Source organism: Centruroides vittatus, unplaced genomic scaffold, assembly GCF_030686945.1.
Source record: "Centruroides vittatus isolate TY-2023 unplaced genomic scaffold, ASM3068694v2 contig_1213, whole genome shotgun sequence".
Taxonomy (NCBI): Eukaryota; Metazoa; Arthropoda; class Arachnida; order Scorpiones; family Buthidae; genus Centruroides; species Centruroides vittatus.
The window spans coordinates 2,690,544-2,706,471 of record NW_027120776.1 but is presented as its reverse complement, the minus strand read 5'-3'; the positions used below and the strand labels follow the sequence as shown (position 1 = coordinate 2,706,471).

Below are 15,928 nucleotides of genomic sequence, written 5' to 3'. Positions count from 1 at the left end.
GAAAAACCTTCCGAAATTTTGCTATTTATCACTACACTTTTTAAACGTTTATCGTAAATACCTCACACAATTGTCGTAGAAAACTTCTATATTTGAGCCTGTTTCTTGTTACGGTCGGGTGAGTCATTATTTCCTGTTTTAAATAATTCGACTTTTCTAATATTAGTGAATGCTCGGATGTTTAGGTTTAAAAGTTTATTGCCTTATTGTTAGACTATAAGAAGACTAATTTAATATCATCTGATAATTAAATTAGCCTTGTTATAACCCGATGATATAACAGCTCACTTGGCGTTACCTAAAACTTGGGTTTGAGGATTTATTATTTAAAAGCTTACATTTTTATAGCAAATTCAATGGGAATCATTCTGCAATTTCCCTTATCTATACAAAACTTTGATCTTTTTTCTAAAACGGTAGATTTTGTTTATAATGTGCTTAAGCAGTTAGTAACAAGTGAATACGAGTTGTTAATTTTAATTACTAGCATTTCACTTTTATTTTGGCCTGAACTAATCTGGAGAAATCTTGTTTTAAGGAAAAAGTTATTGAAGGAAAACTTGAAATAATTTAACTAATAAAATTAATTAATTCCTTCCATTGAAATAAAAAGAATTATTACACATTTCAAATTTTTGTTCATGTATGATGTTATTTGTTGTTTATTATTTTTAAGCAGAATTTCAGTGTGGTCTACAATCCATGTACAGGTTTGTGGGAATAAATTCGTCTGTGCAATATTTAAAAGTTAGAAAATGTTTAACACTTAATGCTGTGCCAGATTATGATCATGACATAGCTACAAAAAATTCTTACTATGGTTACATGCTTTTCGTATTTCTTCTGTGGTATGTGTTTAGTATGGCTGCTTTCTGTAATCCGATGTAATTGTCCTGTTGTGACAAACTGATGTTTCTAATTTGTGTGGTGTGTGGTATGTTGTCTGTGCAAGAAAGGATCACGAGCAAAATAAGTACCCTATCCATACTTTACAGATACCTTATTGCATGGGAAACTTGGGAGTATTTGCTGATTTTTTTGGTGTGTTTTGCCTGCCAGTGAATGTAGTGTTGGGTCTGTTATGTCTTGTTCTGTCTGTGATTAGGCATGGTCATAGTATGTTTTCTTTGTGTCTTCGTGATATAATTGAGTGCGTAGTGGTTTGTGTTCATGCACAAACTTTTGATGTATTATGTTTGCTATTTGATCATGTCTATATAAAGTAATCTGTGCTAACAGCTGGCAACTTGATGCAACATGTTGTTTGCAGGGCTGCCATATGGCAGGAAATTTATCCAATTGTGGGAAATTAGGGTTTTATGACCACTTTTGCCAAGTGGCCTTATCAATATGTCTCGTCCCACCAAACAGAAACTTTGCTGGCCCGCCACCGCATGGACACGGCCCCACTGAATGCATTCTTACACTCCCACCACCTCCATGCCCTTACTGTGGCACAGAGGAAACATTGTATCACTACTGGCTCAAATGCCCATGATATGATGGGCCCCGTCATACCCTCAGTACAACTGTCCCTCAACCTGACCCACTCGTTAATACCGATTTACTGGCCATCCACCGACGTACCGCCGAGCCAACACGTGGCGGCCTTGGAATTGTTTATTTGCCAAACAGGTTGCTTCAACTAACCACCAGGCGGCAGCGCGTCGGAGAATATAGCCCAAATGGATGACTTCTCCAGATAAACCCAAGAAAGAAAGAAAAGGGTTTTGTGAAGAAAAGTATGAATATTACACTTCACGCCAACGTACAGTAATGAATGATTAACACATCGGTGTTGTGGCGTTACAAGTGGTGATTTGTAAAAATTCACATGTACTCGCAAGCACTTTCAACAGCTTACAGTTATCTTTCAGGCGAAAATCGAAATACTATAATTTTCGAACAGTTAGCTTTTTAACGGACTATTTAAATTATGTAAAGCACGTGGATGGAATTCCGTATACATATTAAAATTGCAATAATTATTATAGGTGTAGAAATGTGCTGTGATGATGTAATAACTCCAAAATATTTAATACGTAAATAATGGTGTTGTATTTGGCTGTGGTGTAACTAAGAGAGGAAATTTATCATTTAGATTGTTTGAATAACGATATCCACAGTTGCGGGATTTCTAATGTCTGTGCATTGCACGGTGTTAAAGTGGATATGTAAAGACTTTCCCATGTGAATACCTCTCTTCTAAGACCTAGAACCTCTACCTCTAGAAAACACTTCTTTATAAAGTATGAATATTGAGAAATTGGAGGGTATTTGCAGCTATTTTATGAAATATAGGAAAATTCGGATTTTTTTCTTCAAAAATCAGGAAAAATGTGTAAAATTATAAAAATAAAAGTTCATTCAATTTGTTGCTGAACATCCTAAAATACCTAAATTATTTTATCATTTGCTTGGATTTCTGCATATTCCTTTGGAGACAGATTATGATGGAAATTAGGGAAAAATTTGCTATTCTTGAACCAGATACTGTGAAGGTCTAGTGGCAGCACTTAGTTTTGTACCCGATGCTGCATTTCTTTTAGGTGTCATCTTTTAAAATATGGTTTTTGTATGACAATCAGAAATCCTCTCTCCAAAGAGGCATCTGAGTCCACCAGCAGTTTGATGCAGTTTTGTCAATGTGCAAACTGTATTGAGATTTTTTAGAATGCCTATTGTGGAGCTCGTGTACACTAAAGTATTTTGATGTGTCTGTTTTTTGCCTGTTCAGTGATGCGTAAGTTTACTGGTGTACTGCTTGTTTTAGTTTTTGCTTTGTGTAATTGTGACAATTGTTGTTTTTATAGGAAAACTCTTACAGTGTCTGTATCTATTCGTAGTGATATTTACAATATCTGTGAGGCCTTGTTAGCTTTTCTTTAAATGACTTAGGATGCTGTCTGTTTTAATGCGTTTTCCTTTGTAATAGTTCTAGTTGTGTGTGTTACCAATGTATGACTCCAAATGAATATGTTGATCAACACAGACATTGTCAGAGTACTACTATAAATGTGTGTTTTGCATTCAACTATAAATTCAATACCACCAATAATCTATTTTTGTATTTTGTTGTTAGTCTCATATTTGTTTTGTGAGTTTATCTTGTTAAAATTTTAAATACTTGTGAACCTCATCCTCCTTACAGATTTCTATTTCAGAGAACAAAGTTCTTTTTCTGTAGGATTCCTTTTTCAATGTGAAATGTTTGTCTAGGCCAAACTCCATGTTTTTATCAGTGCAGTATGTAATTACTAATAAATGATTTATCTGTGCTTGTTTCGATACATAGTTTTGTCATTCATGTATATGAGGTGAGATGATGTATCCAGTGGGTTCAAGATCAGACAAAATCAAAATGGACTTAATGAGTCTCCCTGGAAAATGTCTCACCTAATGTGTATTTTGTTTGCTTTGATGTGTGTGTTGTGAAGTCTGAGGTGTCATTTTCAGTGTTGTATTGTGTTTTCTAGAAATGTAAATACTGTTGATTGTATTTTATCTAAAATGCAGTAACCACAAGCCCGGAATGGTGTCAAATGCCTTCCTATAATATAATGCACAGATCTACACAGCGTGTGTGTGTGTGTATGCTGTGTAGGTTTGTGTTTATATGCTTGTCATAGACTGGCTGAATCTGAGTAATTGTTCTTTGCATCCTGTGTAGTTTTTATGACGGTCGTCTATTCTCTGAGAATTTGTTCTACACGATAGTATACTTTGATGAAAAATGAATAATTTTTGTGCAGTGTAGGAATATATAATTGTGTGGATAGGTCTCTGGTGGTGGTTTTGTTTATGTAATGTGTGAGGAAACAGTTAACTTAGAACTGGATATAATAGAAAATAACAGACTACGAAAACTCGGTTTACTAAAATAAAATGAATGTTTTCAAGAATTTAAAATGTTGACTGTTTTATTTTAGTAAAGTGTGCAGTGGATTGAAATTGTTTTATGGGCTGGATTTGGCATATAGTTTTGTCTTGTTAAAATTTCTTACATAAAAAATATATCTTGTGGGTTGTTCATTTTGTGTATAACATTTTTTTGGGTAGTTTCTAGTGAAGATATGTAAATTTTTTTCAACCAGAAATTGTGAATATTGTCTGCACCATGTATTTTCCAATTATGTGTTTGTACTGCATGTAGGATGGTTTTTGTTTTCACATGTCACGATTTGTGTATTGTATCTTCCAATTTTTTCCTCTGGTCCAGCTTGCTTCATTTTTGTATTTTGATTGGACCATAGTTTGAACATTGTTTTGATTATGTGGTGGATTTGGCATACAGTTGTCTGTAGAAAAGTCGTCTTTGTTTGTGAATAATTTATTTTTCTTGTTTTTATAGAATACAGGTTTTGTATTGTTTGAGTCTTTGTAACTTGGCTGCTAGTTTCTGTTTAAGAATGTGAATGTATTCCTGTATGTATTATGTGAATTTTTTCAATATTTTCTTAACCTCCTTTCATTAAAGGTGTTTATGTAGCTAACCAAATACTAGTAGTTCGGTCAATTTTACAGCATCACTTCTACTTTATAATCTTTCTTCAACAATGCTTTGTTTATTAGGAAACAGCATTATTGACAACCTATTATTATTATTATTATTATTGATAAAGTTGCTTAACAATTTGACAAGTTGTTTCTGTAAAGATAAAACAAGTTTAGGACATGAAGATGCTGTAAATTATTTTGTTTAAAAACTGGTTGACACACCAAACACTACTGTTTGGCGTTATATTGTCTTTAGCATATTGTTTCAGCCTGCCTAATTGTTGTGTAATGTGTTCATTTTTAGTTTCTTTTGCTAGCAGGCTTATGATCTGTTTGTCCATAAGTATAGTTTGAAACCATGGTATGGTAACTACAACGAGAGCACCAGAATAAACTTGCACGTCCGAAAATGTTGTATCTGAAAATTCTGATTTAATATATTTTGGTAACATATATATATTTAGCTAGTGTAAGGTTTTTTAGTTTTGATGTATGTGTATTTGTGATCTGTTGATGCCTAATCCTGTGTGTTCAGCATCTCCTGAAATTTGTGTGTATTAAATAGCTCTGTGGTGGTTGTAATTGTTTTTTCATTGTGCACGTTGTGCCAAGTAGGTTTTCTTGAGTGACTGTGTTGAGGTATTGTCAGTCACTATCTGTGATTGACAATACCTCAATACTTACACGTGATCAGTGGTATATCTGTTGTGCAACTTACGTTCAAGTATTGTTTGTGGAATACTACTGTTAAGTGTAATTCTTTTTTGATCATCAGTCCTTTGCTGTAACAGTAATAAGAGTATTTATTTATTTTTTGTGAATTTATCATGTAATGTTTATGCTGTGTTTCTAGTTTTGTGATAATATAGTGTGGATGAATTTGTCTTGAGTCCACTTTGTTGGTAGGGTTTTCTGGTCTTGTTATGTCAATTGTTGGATTGCCACTGAAAACACTTTGGCTGGATTAGTGTGGGTGAGGTAAATGTGTTTGTGATGTAGTAGCCATAGTTAGGCCAGTGCTACATTTGTTCACTGATGACCAAGGGAGATAGTGGCAAATTTTTCAAACACGAGCCTCTCCTAATCAAGAACATGGACCTTAATTGACTTGGGCGACATCTGAGTCAGTATTAAGTGGAGAACATAAATCAATTTTTTTGTTTCTTTCCACAGAAGTGGATATGCTTTTTAAAGTAGAGCATCGATTATCCGAAACAATTTGGGACTGGGATTTTTCGGATAACTGATCCTGTACGAAAAAATATATTGACCTATCCCATGTTGAAATTTTTCTCCATTGCATGTTGCTTCGCATTGAATTTTCGTCAATGTTAAGCCTAACAAAAATTTTTTTTAAAATAATAATCGTGGTTATTGTATTATTAAAAATTATTTATTTGCACAAACAAAATAAATATATTGAAAAATATAAAAACAAAAATTATATTTCGGAAGTTAATCCAGTATCAAAAGTATTCTGATCAATGAGATAGACTTTTAGTAAAGTCTAACGAGTTAGTCTAATCAATCAGTTTGTTTATAACTAAATGGCCGTTTCTAAAATTGAAGATATGAATGTTGCTAGTGCAACCTTATCCGAAATATTTTTCTTAGATTGCTTCAGGTGGACAGTTGTTATTTCTATCATTATCATTTAAAGTCGTCTACGTGGACGTTATTTATTAATAGGACCTTGTACTGGTGTATTGGCACAGTAATGAGAGTTAATTCAGTAAAGTTTCTTTATTTTATCACCTGTAGTAGCAATACGGATATTGCTACTACAGGTGATAAAATAAAGAAACTTTACTGAATTAACTCTCATTACTGTGCCAATACACCAGTACAAGGTCCTATTAATAAATAACGTCCACGTAGACGACTTTAAATGATGATAAATTGTAAGGACAGTAAGGCTTTTCTAATTGTTATTTCTATCATTTCACTTTTTAATTCACAATTTAAACACTCGAGTAGATTTAGAAACATCAGTATCGCCAGGTACCATTTTCTTAACAAAAAAAGCTAACTCTCCTTCGTGAACTTTGTTAGAGTTTCATTTGAAATGTCATCACCGCAGAGCATGCATGCCGAGCGAGACTACTACTTTTTGACCAATTCGTTACTAACGCGTTTAACTCATTTGACTTTACAAACATACCCATAGAACAACAAGTTATTTTATCTTGCTGCCCTCTCGTGTTCGCACCAGTGCTGTCAGCTAAAATACGCACACCACCAAAAATAATATTGGAGTAGCCCAAGACATAGCCAAATATTTCAGTGCCACAGCCCCGTCAGAAATTTGAATTTGCCGATCGGAACACTTTCGGTTAACCGATATTTCGGTTGATCGGTATTTGGATAATCGGCGCTCTACTGTGTATCTAAATTCCAATTGTTTATAAATAAATCATCATTAACATTGAGGAAACAGATGCTGTTTAGCAACTGCCTACTTTGGATGAGATACTGCTTGTAGCTCACTCTTTGCTTCATTTCTTCTCAGATATTGCTGTTATTAATGAGCCTTCTGGAACCATATGTTACTTTTGACATCAATACTATGGTTTATTGGAAATAATGAGCTTTTTTTTTTACCTTGACAGGTGGTGATTAATTAATGTCAATTGCCTGGTTAATATTGATGTTAATACTCTATTTATTGAAACTATTATTGTTTTTCAAGCTTCTTAGCTTTTCAAAAGTCAATTTGCAATTTTTTTAGTTTGGCTGTGTTTTAGCTCATATTGCAATGTTAATTTTCAATGTGGTGAATATAATTTATGCAGTTTATGCATTAAGAGGGATACATTATAACAAATACAACAACCCAATTTGTATTGCCAAATGATTTGCCATATTATTTAACAAACCTAATTTAGTAATTAAATTTAAAGCAAATTATTAAATTAGCCTGAATGCCCAGCAATCTGATGGTCTGTTTTCCAACATCATTTAACTTGATGAGTCAATTAAACTTTTGAATTGATTTATTAGAAGAGTGAAAGCTGTGACGCTTGTTGCGTGGCTATCTTTATGAAAGACATCTGTGCTGTCACTTATTCACGAGTTTGCTAGGTTACAACATTTTAATGATTTAAGTTGTGGTTGTAAAAGTTCGAGAGACAGACGACAAATTGATTTTCCCAAATAGAGTGAAAGCTTTCTTGCTGTCAGATAGAAATCGAATTGTAAAGTGGATGATGGGAAGTTTTGGTACTGAAAAAGGAACCAAACTGATGATATAAATAGTTAATAAAGCTTTAAAAATAATGTTTGGATGTTCCACACACTTAAGTCGAAGATTTAAAGAAATCTACTTGTATAAAATATAAATACGACTTTACAAAGTTGGAACTTTGTCTTGTCTTTACTTCTGCCGTTCACACCATCAGCAATCCTTTAGAATTCACAGTCTCTCGGAGACGACCTTTTTTTTGAGGCTACTGTCTCCGTAAAAGAATTTAAAAACAGGTAAAAAGCGACTGAGTTTTGTTTGTCTTGAGTCCACTTTGTTGGTACTCTCTCCGAGAGACTGTGAATTCTAAAGGATTGCTGATGGTGTGAACGGCGGAAGTAAAGACAAGACAAAGTTCCAACTTTGTAAAGTCGTATTTATATTTTATATTTATTAAATGTGAATAATGCCGGCCATGTTCTGTATTTAATTTTTATTTAGAAATCTACTTGCTTAAAGAGCCAAAATTTAAATTTATTCAAATATTTCAAATTTAATATATATTGTTAACTGAAGTCCCGGCAACATTTTTCAAACAAGTTCAAATTTTGGTTTCTTTAAACATGCAATTTTACTTTGTCTTTGAACTTACAATCCATTTGTCATCACATTTAAGTTATTAAATAGTAAAGTAACAGTAATTTACTAAACAATTTTATTTATTTTTAAATTGTGTGTGTGTTGTATATAATTTGATTTTATTTAACTAAAATTGTTTAAACCAAGTTTTAGATTTTCGTTAGCATTTTTATATTTTCCTTTGTCAAATTAGTTTTAGAAAATTTTTTATTTTTAAAGATAATGCTTTTAATTTTGTAATTTTGTGCTAGTTTTTTTCTCTCCTACAATCTTTTATCTATTGATGATTGACTAACTCAATTGAGAAATGTCTTATTTTATTCTTTGACGATGATAACATATTTTTCATTCCTATATATTTGTAATGCGTTTGAATATAAGTGTATAAGTCGTAAAAATTTCTGAAATATTCAGTAATTTTTCTAGAATAATTTAATTTTAAAACAGAGATTATTAACAATAAATTCGCAAACCCAATTTTAATAATTATAATAAAATTAATTTATTAAAATTATTATGAGAAGACAGTTTAATCACCTACCCTAGTCAGATTATTTTATCTAATTATAAAATTAGCCTTGTTATAACTAGATAACTCATCATTGGTTTGTTTAACTTACCTTTTATAATAATAGTAATAATTCTTTAGTTTATTAAAAACTAATGTTGTGCATTTTATAGTAGCTGGTCTCATTTTATTTTCAATTTAATTTAACTCTAAAAATATGAAGTGAAATCTCCAAAAACATTTGCTTAAATGTAATATGTTCTGCGAATAAAAAGCCTAAATGGTGTTGTATAATGTCACGAAATATTATTACACGTTATAAGCAGTTTTTCAATTGTAGTCTTCTGATGTAAATGTTTTCAGTGTAGTAATCACTATTCTATTACAGAACTCGCCAGTTTTATGTTAAGAATTACTACTTGTCTTCAATTCACTACGATTGTTTCATGTAAATTTTATTCTGGATTAATGGTAAATGATTTTAATGGAACAGTTTCTGCTTCGAGTGCCAAAATTAATCTCTTGCGGGCTCTGAGTATTTGTGTTTATCAAAATAGATCTGGGAGTGATACAAATTAACTGTTCTAACTCGGGTTAATGCCACTGAATATGTTAGAAATGCAGTACAGTAAAACCTCGATTTAATGGACTAATTTAGGCAAGGGTGTGTTCATTAAAGCCAGAGTCTGTTGTGTAGTATAATAAAGTAGATTTTCTGTATGTGAAAGTTAAAAAAATCAAATCAACTAATAAGTAAAAACAGATAAACTAGTTAATGTAGATTCATTTACATGTAATTTTAATTACAAAAATGTAAGTTTAATTTCACAGAAAAGTTTTATATATGTATTATTATATACACTTAGTACTTCTGAGACTGTAATAAACAAATATACAATCTAAAACCAGTAGTTCCCAACAGTTTTTTGGCCACACCCCACCTAAGCATCTCTAAAATCCTAATGCCCCTGTGACATACAATTCTTATTTACGTGGAGAAAGCCTTAAAAGGCCATTAAGTTGGTTTAAACAAGCTTCCAGAGAGCATGGCATTTATGAAAGAGAAAAATAAAGGAATAGAAGGACAGTTGAAGTGCCGAGGAAGAAATCACTAAGAAATTGTTTTAAAAAAGTAATATGAAGTGATACGAGAAAGCAGCAAATAAAATTTCAAAACATATAATAGAGAACTAAAATGCATAAATGTAATATAAATAGCGGGCTTTCAAATTCACTGTTAATAATTCATTCTCGAATTTCTCCCCTGGGGGTGTGCGCCCCACGTTGGGAACCACGAATCTAAGTTGAAATAAACAAACAAAAATTCTTAGGAAAATACAGATTACTTGTTTAGTTAAATACAATTAATCTTTTAAAAAAAAAGAAAACAATTAAAATTTGACTAAAAAAAAACCAACATCATCCAGAGATGAATAAAGACATTCCTGTTGTGACATGAAGTTAAAAATAATAACTCTTAGATTTGAAATTTAACTACACACTTACTTTAAAATGCTTTTTATATGTAAATTTTCACATATAACATATAGACTAGAAATTTTGTTGAATTGAGGCTTTACCTAATGGATACTTTGGAATAGATGACCATTAATGTGTCATAATACAGTTTCTTGTTCTTCAGGCTACAGCAGTATTTAAATGTTTTATAATATAGAAAGTATTTGATTAACTTTGAACTTAAGATAATTGTTGATTTTGATATTTATCAATGTAGTAATTAAATACAGTAGAAATGTTAAATATTTTGAGGGACCAATTTAAAAAACTTAAGGAAGAAATGAGAATAATGTAGCTTTTCTTTCAATTATCCATATTTTTTTAACAATGTTTAGCTATATTAGTGAATTAACCCGACATTGTATTATGGATGGGTGAGGCAGTTAAGGCGTCTGCCTACTGCTCTAGGGACCCAGACGATCGAAAGACTCCAGGAATTTTCGTGAGTTATCCGTTCTAGATATTAGGCTCTGTCCCTCATCATCCAGTTGCTCTATTTTGAACCTGGTCAAACACGTAATGGGTATGGGGAAAACATCCTCTTAGCACCCACATGGTGGAAAGAGTAAAAAAAGATGTTGGATTATAAAATACTTGAACCATAGTTTAGCTATGTTAGCTTTTTTTATTGTGTAATCTGTGCAAATTCTTGTGTGCAAAGTTGGAATTATTAATATAACAGAATTCAGAGGTACAAAATGTCCAATTGCACAAATAAGGCTTGGGGAAAATCAAAGCAGTCCTGGAAAAATTTGTAGTAGAAAAACATTATTACATCAATAATCTTATTATAAAAATGTGAGTAGCATTGTATGAATTTTGGCAATTAATGACTATAGACTAGGCCTGTAGATATTAATTTTGGGTGGGAAAATTTGCCAAAATGCAGAGAGATTGTGTCTTAAAAATGAGACTAGAATATTCAGTATCTAAATGTCAAGTTAAAAAAAAATTAAGCCTTCCGAGATATGAATATATGACATATCATTGCGAGACAGTGTTGAATGCAATGCTTGGGGCATATTTGAGTCCCTTAACCCTATAGCAGATTTCCAATAGCAAGAGATGATGGGGGAAGTGATGCTTGCTTTGTTTCTTAGAAGAGTTGTCATGTAGCTTCAGAAACGGCAACATATAAGAAAGTCCAGTTTGGCCAACATTCTACAATTCAAACTAAAATTTTCCTGTATTCCTTGGCCGGGGTAGTCTTATCAGCATATAAACAGTGCAGAAACTGGATGATCATCATCCAGTTTCTGCACTGTTTATATGCTGATGATGATAAACTGATGATGATAAATGAAAAATATACCAAAAACTTCAGCATAAACAAAAAAAATATTTAATGATAAACATTCTTGGTAACTTCAACTAACACCTTAGATAACTAGGAAAATTGCAGTTTGAATCTGTAGAACTTTGGCCAAACTTCTACCTTGGTCCAATATTTTAGGGATACATTGTAGGGTCAAATGAAAGCTTAAAAATACTCTATAAATTTTTTCAAAATCTGTTTTATTTTCGACATATGTCCTGCCAAAAATGTTTTATCAGAAACCATTTTTATTAATAAATGAAAATTGAATTGTTCAAAATGTCCTCAATGGATGCAGGAGACTTTTTTTGGACAGTTTTTGTAAATTATTCTAATTTTGTAAAAAACAAAATGCCATTCAAAGTAAATTTACATTAAACTCTTGCTTTCCAACAATTTTTTTTATTGTAATTAAGTGGATGGATGCTAAATCTTAGTGGATAAGGCTTTGTTTGCATGTATTACATCAGAACCTACTCGGGCAGCATCGACTTACCTCGATCGACAACGAATAACAAAATAATACAAAATCACTTTTAAAAGTCGACAACTCCAGTATTAGTACTTCATGGGGAATTTGAAAAGCACATCATTTTGGGGGGCAGGCTAATCTCAAAAATGAAGCAAATTTGGAAAAACATTTTGAATGTTTTAAGCTTATTTATGACCTGAAAATTATTCTTAAAATTGATCCGGAATTTTATTACACCATGCATAAGAATATGATGAAATGTTCGGTTATACTTGTCTCTAGTAACATTAAATTTTTCATTAATTGGCTAGTTTGTTGTTGTCACTGGAACAGTTTTCTTCAAAGTTGTCCTATCTGCTTCGTTTTAAAATTTATTTCTGTTAACATTATTGGTTAGTTTTTATGTATACTGATATGGACTTATTAGTTATTAACCTTGTAATTCTCTGTTTTCTATCATTTATTTTGTAATAAAAATAATATTTGTCTGTTTTAATATTATCACCTTACGTAACCAGCAAAATTCTGCCAAATCAACATTTTGCTTGGTTTTTAAAGATTTGTATATAAAATTAAGCTAGTATTTCCCCCTCGGTAACTTTTCATACCAAACAATTATAATTTTATAATTGAGTTTTTTTTAAACAAGTTGGACAGCAAAAAAACTTACCTGGGGTACAGGTATCCCTTGTACCGTGCGGTTTTCTTCTAATACGGTTCAAGAATTTATGAAATCCTTCATACAAAAGTTCATAATTTTCAAGTTATTCAATATTTTCTATTCAAGTAAGCATTCCTGTTGTCTCAAATTTGCGCACAGATTTTAGTGCGTTGAAATTTCAATGTTTTGTGCTTTTTGTCAGGTTTACTATAACACCTTGATCTAAAGACTGTAGTTTTGAATGCGTGTTGGATGGCGTGAACACCAGTGTAATGCAGTGTAAATTCTTTGTCAGGATGTGTCAGGCAGTTGTCAATCAATCAATAAAATTTTTCATTTATTTTTTTTCAGTTCTTCATCCCATTTTTGCAGTTTGTCACAGAAAATGTCAGAAGTCATCCAAGCTCTCCAGTTAGATTTGTAGTTTACTGGTAGCTGTTTATTTTTGAAACATCTTAGCTTTCTCAATGTACTGATTACTAACAATTTTCTTTTCCATTCCCATGAGATTTGCTGCTAATGGAATAGTAATTCTTTCTGTAATTTTCCTCCCGCACCGCTTTCTACTTTGAATTTTTGCGTCCTATTTGATGTAAGCTTTAAAAAAGACTAGTTTCATCTCCATTAAAGATTGCAATCTCAGAAATTTTCTAACTTTTGGTCACTTATTTTGCAATCAGTTACTGCAGCTGCTTCTCCAACAATTTTTCAGCTTCTAATACTATGTCTTTTCTTTTTTATTTAATCTCTCTATCCGTCTTCTACTGCATTTAAACTCTGGACTCTTCCAATTTGTTTCCTAACTATTCTGCTTTTGACTGCAATATAACACCACTAATAGTTGTTTTTAGCTCTGTTGAGAAAACCATTTTAACAATACTTGAACTAATTCGTCATGTACTGATTTTCTAAACTTTTCAGCATTTGCAAATTTCAAACTTGATAATTCAAGGCTTTTTCCTTCCAAATGGTAGCAACTGTTGATTTAGTTATATTCATTTCTTTACATTATTTTGCTTTACACCGATTTCCAACCCTTTAATAATTTCATATTTAGTCTGTAACGTAAATGACTAAGGTTTCTGTTTATGCTGATTAGCACTTGGTCGTCGTATTTTACAAAGATGTATGCACAGTACTTTGTAATTCTGACTTAGCGAGCGACAAGTCAATATGCCTCAAGATTATGTGCGGTTTGTTACTCTTTATAACCAATGCCAGCGAATAGAATTTTTCTAACCAATGAAAAGCATACTTTCAATTTCCAAACGTTAAATGGATGGGAAATTGAACAAAATACCTTTGAAAATCATTTAACTGTTAATGACAGATGAGAAATAACATTTAAAATTTAAATTACAGCACTAACAAATGAAAATCTTCAACAGTGTAAATTTTTAAGTTTGTTGTTAATGGGCCAGTAGATGAACCTCAGAGAATACCTTAGCAACGTAAGAAAACTGGTATAGAAAGAGTATAAAAATTTAAATTTGTGATGAAAAATTAGATAAATGTGTGCATTGAAATTAATTAAAAGCAAAAATTCCCAAATTAAGCAATCTTTTCCATTTTTAGGTCATGACTCCCTTACCTTTTAATTCTTTCTTGTCGCTCCCATTATGTTACGGGAAAAAGCTTTTATTTAAAATCCTAGTAATAACTCAAGGGTGTTCTTTGTACACACAAGCGATAATTTTCAATTTTTAAATCCAGATGATGATCGTTATATATGGGTTGGTTGTAGCTGGAAAAAAATATCATTGCTCTTGTGGGTGTTCATTCGTACTTTTAAAATTTATTCGTTATAGCCGAGAGTTCATTATAAGTGAACGCTACTGTAATAACATTTTTATTTTGTCATCTATAAAAATGAAGACTTTGTTGATATTTTTCATAAAGATCAACCAAAAAAAAAAAAGCTTAGAAGACAATACTTTGTAAAAAGAAAATGTCCTTGATTAAAATATTAATACATAATCCAGTACTTTTAACAGTGATTGTTAGTTAGTTGTCGATTGCTTTAATAACCATATTTCTCTTAGTGACAAGTAGAGAGAGTAAACTTTTGGAACGTAACCCCTTTTGGAATGTAACTACAGTAGTGAACCGAAAATCGGAATCAATTGGGGGCTGGGATTGTTCAGATTAGGGATTTGTTCCGATTACGGATTATGTACGAAAAAATATATTAACCTGTCCGATGTTCAAATTTTTCTCCGTTGCGTGTTGCTTCGTGTTGAATTTTCGTCGATTTTAAGCCTAACGAAAATTTTTATAATAATAATTGAGGCTATCGTATCGTTAAAAATTATTTCTGCATTTTGTACAAACAAAATAAATATATTGAAGAATATAAAAACATGAAAATTATACTTTAGAAGTAAATCTAGTATCAAAAACGTTCGATTCAGCACGACACAGTCCGACTGAAAATCGTGCCGATTACCGGCGATTCCGATTATTGGGGTTCCGATTTACGAGTCTCTACTGTACTGTATTTGGAAAAGAAACTAGAATTGAGTCGAACTTTGCTCCTATTTTTGTTAACTGAAGGTTAAATGTTACAATCCAAGTGTAACAATTGATAAAAATTATATTTACTTGGGTGTTTTAGTTTTGTTATTGATAGATTGTATTTTTTTTCTTTCTTTCACATAGCAATCTGATTTTCCTAATTTAAGATAATTTAATAGAAATATCTTTTCTTGCAAAGTTAAATATCAGTCTGTACGCAGTTGAAACAAGACAAGTTTTACTGATTCTATAGATTGCATGCATGTAATTGATCAGCAAAATATTTAAGTAAAATTTATTATTTTTATTCTTGTTTGTTCATCTGTGTGAAAATACCAATTCTGTAATAGGAATTTGAGTCTGTAACATAGTATTTTGGCACTAATGGAATACTGAAAATCTCATTATAAATGCCATTTTCATAAAGATAAATTATTAATATACTATAATACTAAAATTACCAATGAATTAAAGTAGAATATTTTGTATAGCGTGCTCAGTATATTTACTTAAGTGTGTTTATGTATGCTAAGTATATTTATAACTTACACATATGGTATACTCGTGTTTAATACAGTTCGTGTGCACATATTAGAAACACCTAATTGTTATTAACAAAATAC

At 31.6% G+C, this 15,928-nt stretch overlaps 1 protein-coding gene across 5 annotated transcripts in view; it reads left to right on the top strand.

Moving 5' to 3' along the window:
• Window positions 1-15,928, top strand: part of LOC136986541 (eukaryotic translation initiation factor 4 gamma 3-like) — a 142,502-nt gene that overhangs the window by 91,221 nt on the left and 35,353 nt on the right. The gene's annotated exons all lie outside the window — the stretch shown is intronic.